Genomic DNA, 4,949 nt, shown 5'->3' on the forward strand with positions numbered 1-4,949 from the left:
TGATTCTTAAATATCCATAGAGGAGCAAAAGAAGAATAGAAGAGAATAGAGGAATAAAAGAGTATCAGTTTAAGCTTGAAATCCTAGCTACTCAGTAGGCAAAGAGCTGAGGATTTTGTTTCAAAGCCAGCCATGGGAGGAAAACCTGTGAGACTCCTATCTCCAAGTAAAAACCCAAAATGCTGGAAATGGAGTTTGTGGCTCAAGTAGCAGAGCCCTAGGCTAGAATTATTGATGTGAATTCCCAGTGTCCTGGTAAATTGTGCTTTTTTTAGCAGTATAAATGTGTACAGTTTTTAAGCCCTTAATATAACCCACTTCATGTAGTATAAAGTTACACATGCTCTGATAAGTCTGTATGGTAATCACTGAAATTTAAAATTCGGTCTTCCCGAATTTTTCAGTTTTCATATGGTCATTTCTCATTTAGAAACAAATTATTTCAGATTTTATTTAAAGTCTGAGACTGGGACTTGTATTTGGTGTTTGATGCTGTTGCTCTTCAGCTAGTACTATATCAACTAAGCTATGCGTGTAACTCATAATTTCAGATTTTTCAAAATGCCAGAGAAGGTAATAGTGATAATGCTATTAAGTCCTTCACCCATCTAGATACCCACATTTGGTTTGTTTGGGTTCCTAGTTTATCAGTATATTTATATGTCATAACTTTTGGTTTTGATTTTGTGCTGTTCCTGGAGCTTGAAATCAGTACCTTGCCCTCTCCTTGAAACTGGACATTGTTAGCACACATAATTATCCTAGCTACTCAGAGAGCTGATATCTGTGAATCCAGGTTTTAATCCAGCCCAAGAAGGAAAGATGAGTTTTTTTAATCTCTAAGTAATCTCCCAAATGAATTTGGAAGGGAATCTGTGGTTCAAGGGCAAAACACCGCCCTTGAGGGAAAACACGTGAGTGAGAAGGTAAGGTCCCGAATTTAAACCCCAATATCAGCATTCAACAACGTTGTTTTCCTTGAGCTTGATATTAAATTGCTCAGAAAATAATCAGCATTGTAGTAATGTTTAGCACTACTATTACAAACATCAGTTATATTTATTGATGTTATTCCATTATTTTCCTAAATTTTACTTACACATTAATATCCAGTAATGGAAAGACATGATTACTGTTTCACAAGTATTTATGGCACTTGAATATATGGATGAGAGGGGCATACAAGGAGTTTGGATTGAAAATAGATATTTACAAGCTCTTCACATGAGTAAATGATAGCTGAAGAAGCTGTGAGCATGTATGAAATAAGCTAAAGAAACCAGAAAGGAAAGACAAGGCATGATTCCGGAAAGCAAACAATTTTGGAAGGATAGAACACAAGGAAAGTATGTAGCTTTTGGTAAGAACTTTGTAACCCACCTACAAAGTGAGCACATTTGATTCCTTATTTCTAGTAGAAGGCATTTCAGTTAACTTTATTTTACAAAGTTAAACATGATTAACATTTAATTTTAACTGATCTCTCAGTTAAGCAATTAGTCTAGCCAGGCGCCAGTAGCTCATGCCTATAATTCTACCTATTCAGAGGGCTGAGATCTCCAGATCCTAGTTCAAAGCCAGGTTGGACAAGAAAGTCAGTGAGACACTTCTCTTCAATTAACCAGAAGAAAATTACAAGTGTCACTGTGGCTCAACATGGCAGCACTATTCTTGAGTAATAAATCTCAGAATTTGAACCCAGGCCCTGAGTTCAAGATCTCTGAAATTATTCTTAAAATAACTTGTTCTTAGTAATTATTTAACTTGTCTAGAAGAATGTTTTAAACTTTGGGATTTTTTATTTCATGTTGACAGCATGGTTTTTTAAGATATGCAGAGAAAAAATATTTATAGTCAGAATTGGTTTGGTTTCCTTTGTATTATAGATTGCTTCTACACCCAAAGATCAGGTGGAAAGCAGATGGCCAAATCCTGGCTCTTGGCAATGGAAATGGATTTGTGTTTCTATTATCAAAGAAACAAACTTATGAAATGATAGTCTTTATATATAACACCTTAATAGTAACTTTAAAATTATCATTACTATTATTATTAATATTATTAGTTTTTGTTAGTTGTGGGGCTTGAACTGTGGGTCTGCACGTTGTCCCTGAGCTCTTGAGCTCATGGCTAGTGCTCTACCACTTGAACAAGATTACACTTCACATTTTCTGAACGTTTAATTGGAGATAAGAGTCTCATGGACCCATAGTTCTCAGCGTCCCAAATAGCTAGGATTACAAGTGTGAGCCACTGGCTCCTAACAGTAAGATTATTTGGAAAAAGACAAAAACCCATGATTGTACCTTTACAATATCACAATCTGACAATTGTATCTGTAACGATAGTTGTATGAAGTAACCATAGGCAGCAATCAGTTGTAGATCTCACCATGTCCTGTCCAATGCTAGATATTATTTCATTAATTTATTTTACTTTTTCCTAACAAAGTTCATTATGAATGTCCAACAACACAATTTGCTATTGAGCACAAAGAACTCTTCAGCATATTTATTCCAACAAACAGCATTTTGCACTTGTTCTTTAAAAAAAAAAAACTTTGCCAGTCCTAGGGCTTGAAATCATGGCCTGGGCAATCTCTCTGAGCTTCTTTTGCTCAAGGCTAGCACACTACCAATTGAGCCACAGCACCACTTCAGTTTTTCTGTTTATGTCATACTGAGGAATCAAATCAAGTGCTTCATGCAGGCTAGGCAACCATTCTAAAATTAACCACATTCCCAGTCATTGGGAATTATTTTGTTGTTGTTGTTTTAAGATAGGGTTTTTCTATGTGTCCTTCTGTTGACCTAAAACTTGGGGTGGTCTCAAGCTAACTTCTAAATTAGCCTCTCTATTTAAATGATTTATTGTTTCCCATCCCCTCCACAAACTATATCAACATCAAATACAGTGAAAACAGCGGTTATAACTTTGGCCGGGGGGTGGTGGCAGGGGGCGGGGAGCAATGGGAGGGATGGGAAATGGGAAGGGATGGGAAGGGGAAACAAAGGAAGCGGCAACAATGCTTGATAAGAAATATACAAATTATCTTGTCCATTTAATTGTAACTCCTCTATATTGTATTTTCACAATAAAAAAAATCAGCCTCTCAATTTCAGAGATATCAGACATTCACCAACATATTCAGCTCAGGATTCTTTGTAAGAGAATTCTTTCAGAAATAAAGTTATTCTGTCTTCCTTGGAGTGGATGTCTTTTTGCATTCGGCACTGGTAATCACATTTCTTGTACTGGTGTGTTTCTCCTGCTAGATCAATAGAAATATTTCAGGCTCCCAACTGGAAACGGAGCTGTGTCACCAGCAACATCACAATCTTGTGAAAAGTAGCAGCTGGCATCATGTGTATGGCAGCCAGCTGGACCTCAACTATCTGATATCTTTGTTCTCCAACAATTCAATCATTTCTATGCACAGTCTGAAAACAGTCATAAGTATTTTTTTATTTATTCCATCCTCTTCCCAGCTACTTGCCATTCTGAGCTATGTATATTTTAAATTCTGTTAAACATTAATTACTATTTCCTGCCACTTTCAAAAGTAACATATATGTCTTAATTTAAAATTCATTCAAACATGACAAAAACGTTAACATAGTTGCTGTACACCATTGGTTCATGTTTTAACTCTTAGCTACTGTAGAGGCCAAAAATGGAGGATCCTGGTTTAAAGCGGCCTATGCAAAATAATCTGCAATATTTCTCCAATTAAGAAACTAAAATCTGGGTTGGGAAGGTGGCTCAGTGGTAGAGCACTTTCCTTGCATGCATGAGGCCCTGGGTTCGATTCCTCAGCACCACATAAGCAAAAAGAAAGAAGCCAGAAGTGGTGCTGTGGCACACGTTGTAGAGAGCTAGTCTTGAGCTGAAGAGGTGAGAGTGTCCAGGCCCAGAATTCAGGCCCCACTACCGGACCCCCCAAAAAAGAAAGAAAGAAAGAAAGAAAGAAAGAAAGAAAGAAAGAAAGAAAGAAAGAAAGAAAGAAAGAAAGAAAGAAAGAAAGAAAGAAAGAAAGAAAGAAAGCAAAATCTAAGCTGGTGCCGGTGACTCAATCCTGTAACCCTTGCTACTCAGGAGGCTGAGATCTGAGGATCACAATTAAAGTTAGCCTGAACAGGAAAGTCTGCGAGACTATCTCCAATAAACCACTACAAAACTGGAAGTGGCACTGTGGCTCAAGCAGTAGAGTGCTCGCCTTGAGCTGAAGAGCTGAGAGATAGCACCCAAGACCAGAGTTCAAGCCCATGACCCACAAATAAAAAGAAAGAAATCAAAATCCAGAAGTGGAAATGTGGCTTAAGTAGTAGAATGGCAGCTTTGAGCAAAAAGACTAAGTAAGAGTAATATGTGTAATTCAGACTCCATTATTTACTCATGGAACACACACACACACACACACACACACACACACACACACACACACACACACACACACACACAATCTACATTCTCTTAGACTTCCATTCTTGAGCAGTATTCCATGCCATTAACTTAATGCATATTTTCTCCAAATCCTTATGGTAGGGAATAAAGTACTTTTGTACATATGATAATGCAACTTTTGAATTTTTGGTTTTGAACTTTTTTTGTACTTATGTGAGAAAACAGCATTTTTTGAACACTAAATAGAAATCACTGTTGTTGGTAAATAGGTGGGTGACAGATTGACAGATGCGGATAATACCACTTGAAAATTTTCTTCTTTAAATTTAAATATATAATATATAATACATATACACACATATGTATGTATTTAAAATTTGTGCCAAGATTTTATTTCCATTATAATGATCTATTTGTTCCATTATATAAATTTAACATATTGTATATTTCACAGGAGATTAATATTTATAAAATTTTCTTTTTTTGCGAGACTAAGTCCTACAGTGTAGACCAGACTTACCTCAAATCTTTATTCTTCTCTGTTT

The sequence above is a fragment of the Dipodomys merriami genome, unplaced genomic scaffold (assembly GCF_024711535.1).
Source record: "Dipodomys merriami isolate MVZ:Mamm:240054 unplaced genomic scaffold, mDipMer1.0.p SCAF_1398, whole genome shotgun sequence".
NCBI classification, from domain to species: Eukaryota; Metazoa; Chordata; class Mammalia; order Rodentia; family Heteromyidae; genus Dipodomys; species Dipodomys merriami.